Raw genomic sequence first — 6,786 nt, 5'->3', positions numbered from 1 at the left:
GGTGAGAGAGGGAACAGGAGATGAGAAATGGGGAAAGGGATAAGGAGCATTACAGGAAGCCCGAGAAATCGAGGCAGGATCGAATTGAATTGCGGAGCAGGCTGGAGAAGCTGGATAGTCCCCTGCGACTTCTGTTTTCAATTTTCGCTCTTTGTGATCGGTGACTCAGAAAGAGGATTTCCAGCACATTTGACAACCCGGATATATTTCAATGAGAGATAGTATGCTCTCATGTATGATGTCCAGGATTCAACCCCCGGCACCTCCAGGTTGGTGACAGTGAATTGAAAAATCGGCGGGAACTCCCAGATGGCGAAATTCCGAGCAACACACAAAATGCTGGAGTAACTCAAATGGCCACGGGATAAGCTACTGCCAAACTGCCTTTACACCGTCCTACGTGGGAGAGTTAAGGCCCGGCCTTTACTGGGCGGGTCAGAGAGTAGGGAAGGTGGAGAAAACGAGAAAGAGGCGAAACAGGGAATCAACAAAAGACAGTGAAGTACGCGGGTATGAAACGGGAAAAACACGGGACGGACCCAGACATATACAGCCACAGAACCAGACTCAGACATGTACAGACACAGAACCAGACAATGACATGTACAGATACAGAAACATAAACGCATACATACATAGATACACACAAAAAAGCGTAGCATTCATAGTTCAACAATTGAATTCTTTTCTTGTAGCAGAGTGGCGCAGCGGAAGCGTGCTGGGCCCATAACCCAGAGGTCGATGGATCGAAACCATCCTCTGCTATATTCTCTGTTGGCGGTAGCAGGTATCTTGTGTTTTAAAATACGTTTGCAGCTATAACAAAAAATCGCTTTTCAATTGAAATTTGTCATTTATTCGTACTTTTAAATAGTCGTCTCTGTGGCGCAATCGGTGAGCGCGTTCGGCTGTTAACCGAAAGGTTGTTGGTTCGAGCCCACCCAGGGACGCTAGTGATTCATTAGGTTTTTTTCCTCTCTCTCTCGTACAAGAGAAAATTGCAACAGCATGTATGGAATAAAGTACACAGTGTGGCGACCCATTTCCTGGCACATCCGAACCGGCTCACAATTAGATAGCCTACGGGGGTTTGCGAGCACAGAGCTTTGGAGCTTCTGCGCCACGGGGGGGGGGGGGCGGGTTGAGGGAGGCTTAAAAGTGAGGCTGAGGATTTCGAATAAAGTTTTTTTTCCTTCGACTGCAGTTACCGACTCCGTGTCGTAATTTTAGCGCTGCGTGTAGCACACCGCTACAATTGGTGACCCCGGCGGTCCAAACGATTTTTGGGCCAGAAATGACCGACGCCGCCTCTGTTCATGCGGTTTCGTTGAAACTGCCGGGTTTCTGGGCAGAGCGACCGAACCTATGGTTCCAGCAAGCCGAAGCAGTCATATATTACCAGTTGGAGAACAGAATGTGAATTGAGTGTCGATATGTCTCATCACAGGTCCATTACAAAATATACTTTTCTAGTTGATAGAATGAAGTTTGTGATACTTATAAAGGATGTGGTTAATTGTACGGCCCAGTTATCTAGTCGTACTGAGAAAATTGAAATTATTGTGAAAGCTGCTGAGAAGTGTCTATGTTTTTAACTGGTGTTATGTGCAAAACTGTAAATTATGCTTTGATAGGTGGGGTGTCTATTTCAGCCTCCTGCAGATACATAATGGGATTAAGAATATTGTAGTGGATTGTGAGAACTCTGATCGTCAAGATTATTAAGAAGTTTACAACAGTCAATTTTTCAGGTCGAAACCCTTCTTCAGGATCCCGAAGCAGCCTGGGTGCTGAGTTCCTCCAGCATTGTGTGTATGTTGCTTGGATTTCCAGCATCTGCACATATTCCCGTCTGTGATTCGACTGCTGCACTGTGAAGTCTCTTCCGTGGAATTGAATTCAATGGACTTCATTAATTACGTCCTTCACATACATGAAGAGTAAAAAATTTTACGTTACGTCTCCGTCTAAATGTGTAATGTACAACATGTAATTTATATGTAATAAATAGTATGTACAACAGGATAGTCAATATAACACAGAAATACGATTGTATCAGCGTGAATTAATCGGTCTGATGGCCTAGTGGAAGAAGCTGTCCCGGAGCCTGTTGTTCCCGGCTTTTATGCTGCCGTACTCTTTCCCGGATGGCAGCAGTTTATTTCGGATTTATCAAATTCACCAAATAACGTATCTATTCAGGAAACCTGGCTGTTACCACGTTTATGTTTCCCTTTGCAGGATTATGTTGTAATTAGATGTGTTAGGTTAATCGGTAGAGGGGGTGGTGTTGCAAGTTTAATAAGGAAAGAGATCAGACATAGAGTTGTGGATGTAAATAAAGTGTGAGGCACTTGGAGTCGATGTATTTGATTCAACAGGTAGGGGTTTTAAAGTGGTAAAACTCTTGTGGAAAGCTTTGGATTGATTTGTTGGAAAGTATCTGTAGCTCCAACTCACTAACGTTTGTATGGTATGGGTATTTCAGTGCACATAGGATCACTGACAATAATGACAATACATTATATTTGAAGGCTTTATTTTGTTAAAAATAAAATAGTATCTCTGTTGTCTAATGAAAATAGAGGAATCAAATGTGTTAGAACAGGTGTTCTGGTGGAGAATTTGATAGAAGAGATTCCATTTCATTTATTGGGATGCAAGATTAAGAAGATGCTGCATGTGATTGCAGTGTGTCACTGCACTAGTTCACTGTGGATAATTCATGGAATGGCTTGTTTGTAGAAGGATTTTTAGGTGTTTCCAATCATTGTGCCTTATTGATGGGAAAAATATGAGATTTAATGTTTATAATAGTTTAGAAACTGCTGTAGATTTAACTCCAGTTTCAAGCATTCTGGCTGGAGTGAGTGAGTTACAGTATGTCATGGGTGATGAAACATTGGGGAGTAAACACAAGGAAATCTTCAGATGCTGGAAGTTCAAGCAATACACACAAAATGCTGGTGGAACACAGCAGGCCAGACAGCATCTATAGAAGCACTGGCAATGTTTCAGGCCGAGACCCTACGTCAGGACACAGGTCTCGGCCCAAAACGTCGACAGCGCTTCTCCTATAAACATTGGGGAGTGGTCATTTTCCTATATTTATAAGTTTGTGCTTGGAGTTACATTGGGGACAGGAGTCTGTTTTTGGGAGTTGGAATTTTGGTGGTGGAGTCAGATACAATAGAGTCATTTAAGAGACTCCTGGATATGTACACGGGGCTGAGAGACATACAGGGCTATGGGTAACACCAGGTAATTTGTAAAATAAGTACAGGTTTGGCACGGTATCGTGGGCTGAGTGGCCTGTATTGTGCTGAAGCTTTTCTATGTTTCTAACTAGTGGATGCATCTCAGTTCATCACAGGCAAAGTCCTCCCCATCACTCAGTACATTTACAGGATGCACTTCTACAAGTAAACTGCATCCATCATCAACAACATCCTTCATCCACCTCATGCTCTCTTCTCACAGCTGCCATCGGGAAGGATGTACAGGAGCCTTAGATCCCACACCACCAGCTTCAGGAAGAGTTATTACCCTACAGCAGTCATGGTCTTGAAATGACACAGGTATCTTCACTGAACTGATTCCATAATTTGCATAATTTCAAGTATTCAATTGAATTTTACAGTAAAATTTATTTGTTTTATTATTTGCATGATCTGTCTTTTGCACATTGGTTGTCTATCAGTCTTTGCTGTTTATGGTTTTCATAAATTCCATTGTATTTATTTTCCTGTAAATACCTGAAAGAAAATGAATCTGAAAGTAGTACCCTATTGTGCCAGAGGTTCCAACAAACTGGACCTCTACTGCACTACAATAAGGAATGCCTATTGTTCACTCCCGATACTGCATTTTGTTTAGTCAGATAATTTGACTGTACTTGTCCTCCCTGCATACAGACAGAGCCTAAAGAGCAAGACTCCAGAGATCAGGCTTGTCTGAGTGGCATAATTACAACAACCTCTCACTCAGTGTCAGTAAGACCAAGGGACAGATTGCAGACTTCAGGAGAGGGAAACCAGACATCCATGAGCCAGTAATCATTGGACAATCTGAAGTGAAGAGAGTCAATAACTTTAAATTCCAGTGTGTCACTGTCAGAGGATCTGTCCTGGACCCATCATATAAATATTATTGTGAAGAAAGCACGACTGCACCTTTACTTCCTCAGGGCTCTCAGAGATTCAGCATGTCATCGAAAACTTTGTCAAACTTCTATAAATGTGTGGTGGAAAGTGTACTGACTGGCTGTAATACAGCCTGGTATTGGATCCAATGCTTTTGAATGGAAAATTAATACAAAAGGTAGTGGATTTAGCCCAGGTACATCATGGGTAAAACATCCATAACCACTGAGCACACCTACATGAAACATAGCCGTAGAAAAGCAACATCCATCATCAAAGATCCTCCCCACCCAGGCAATAGACTTTTCTCACTGCTACCATCATGTAGAAGGCACAGGTACCTCAGGACTCACACCACCAGGTTCAAGAACAGTTACTAACCCTCAAACATCAGGGGTTTGAAGAAAAGGGGATAGCTACATTCGTGTCAGCGCTCATTCAGGGGCTCTGTTATATCGTTATTTCATGCTCATTATTTATTGCTATTTATTTTTCTGCATTTCCACTGTTTGCTTACAGTTTATAGTTCCTCATATTTACAGTTCACAGTTACTGTTCTATAGATTTTCAAAGAATGCCTGCAGAAAATGAATCTTAGGGTTGAGTGAGGTGACATGTATGCATTGTAAGAAAAAATCTTACTTTGAACTTTGAACTATATGGTGAAATATGCACACTGTGATAACCCCTATGAAATGACCCTCATCAGGTGTCAGATCTCTCGGTGGGAGAGCAAAATGGCGATAGTGATCCCAATTCTACCTCCTTTACGATAGCATTGGAGAGAGATAAGAACTGATATGTCAGAAAAGGGTTTAATTGGAGTAAGGGTAATAATGAGGCTATCAGGCAGGAAATTGGAAGCTTAAATTGGAAACAGATGTTCTTAGGGAAAAGGATGGAAGAAATGTGGTAAATGTTCAGGGGATATTTGTGTGGAGTTCTGAACAGGTACTTTCCAATGAGACAGGGAAGTTATAGTACAGTATAGGAACCATGGTGGACAATGGCTATCATAAATCTAGTCAAGAAGAAAAGAAAAGCTTACAACAGTTTCAGAGAGCAAGGTAATGGTAGAGATCTAGAAGATTAAGAGGCTAACAGGAAGGAGCTTAAAAAGAAAATTTGGAGATCCAGAAATGGCCATATGAAGGCCTTGATGGGCAGGATTAAGGAAAACCCCAATGCACTCTACAAATATATGAAGAGCAAGAGGATAAGACGTGAAAGAATAGGACCTATCAAGTGCAACAGTGGGAAAGTGTTTGTGGAACCGGAGGAAATAGCAGAGGTACATAAAAAATATTTTACTTCAGTATTCACTGTGTTAAAGGATCTTGGTGATTGTAGTAATGAATTGCAGCCAGCTGAAAAGCTTGGACATGTAGATATTAAGAAACAGGATGTTCTGGAACTTTTGGACAGCAATAAGTTGGATAAATCAACATGTACGAACAAGCTGGATGAACTCAGCAGGTTGGTTACCTGCTGAGTTCATCCAGGTGTTTGTACGTGTTGATTTGACCACAGCATCTGCAGTGTACTTTGTGTTAAGTTGGATAAGTCGCTGGGTCCAGTTGAGATATACTTCTGGGTACTGCGGGATGTGAGGGAGGAGATTGCTGAGCCTCTGGGGATAATTTTTGCATCATCAATGGGGATGCGAGAGCTTCTGGAGGATTGGAGTGTTGTGGATGTTGTTTATTCAAGAAAGGGAGCAGACATAGCCCACGAAATTATAAACCACTGAGTCTTATCTCAGTGGTTGGTAAGTTGATGATGAAGATCCTGAGAGACAGGATTTATGAACATTTTGAGAGGTATAGTATGATTAGGAATAAGCAGCGTGGCTTTGTCAAGGGTAGCATGTGCCTTATGAGCCCATTGAATTTTTTGAGGATGTGACTAAACACATTCATGAAAGAAGAGCAGTAGATGTAGTGTACATGGATTTCAGCAAGGCTTTTGGTAAGTTACCTCATGCAAGGGTTATTGAGAAAGTAAGGAGGCATGGGATCCAAGGGGACATTGTTTTGTGGATCTAGAACTGGCTTGATCACAGAAGGCAAAGAGTGGTTGTAGACAGGTCATATTCTGCATGGAGGTCGGTAACCAGTGTTGAGCCTCAGGGATCTGTTCTGGGACCCTTACTTGTCGTGATTTTCATAAATGACCTGGAAGAGGAAGTGGAGGGATGAGTTAATATGTTTGCTGATAGCAGAAATGTTGGTGGTGTTGTGGATAGTGTGGAGGGCTGTCAGAGCTTACAGTGGGACATTGATAGGATGCAAAACTGGGCTGAGCAGTGGCAGATAGAGTTCAAGCCAAATAAGTGGGCACACACTTCAATTCCACAGACCACCCCCACTCTGACATGTCTGTCCATGGCCTCCTCTACCGTCAAGATGAGGCCACACGCATGTCGATGGAGCAATACCTTATCTCCCGCCTCGGTAGCATCCTACCTGCCAGCATGAACATCCAACTCACAGTGCTCCATTGATACCCCTGCCCCCATCCCTATCTATTATTTTAGTCTGGTTCTCTTTCTCTCTCTTTTCCCCCCTCACTACAATCTCCCCCCAAACCTACCTTCCTTTCTCTTTTATTTCCCATAATTCTCCACCTTCCCCCGAGCCCATTT

The 6,786-nt window shown here is 42.5% G+C and overlaps 2 non-coding genes across 2 annotated transcripts; both read left to right on the top strand.

Moving 5' to 3' along the window:
• Positions 1–693: 693 nt before the first annotated feature.
• On the top strand, positions 694–765 carry trnam-cau (transfer RNA methionine (anticodon CAU)). Its single transcript has one exon. It is a non-coding gene; the product is annotated as a tRNA-Met (tRNA).
• Positions 766–876: 111 nt separating this feature from the next.
• Positions 877–950, top strand: trnan-guu (transfer RNA asparagine (anticodon GUU)). Its single transcript has one exon. It is a non-coding gene; the product is annotated as a tRNA-Asn (tRNA).
• Positions 951–6,786: the final 5,836 nt, after the last annotated feature.

This window comes from Hypanus sabinus, chromosome 31 (genome assembly GCF_030144855.1).
Source record: "Hypanus sabinus isolate sHypSab1 chromosome 31, sHypSab1.hap1, whole genome shotgun sequence".
NCBI lineage: Eukaryota > Metazoa > Chordata > Chondrichthyes > Myliobatiformes > Dasyatidae > Hypanus > Hypanus sabinus.
This window is presented reverse-complemented; position numbering and strand designations above follow the sequence as displayed.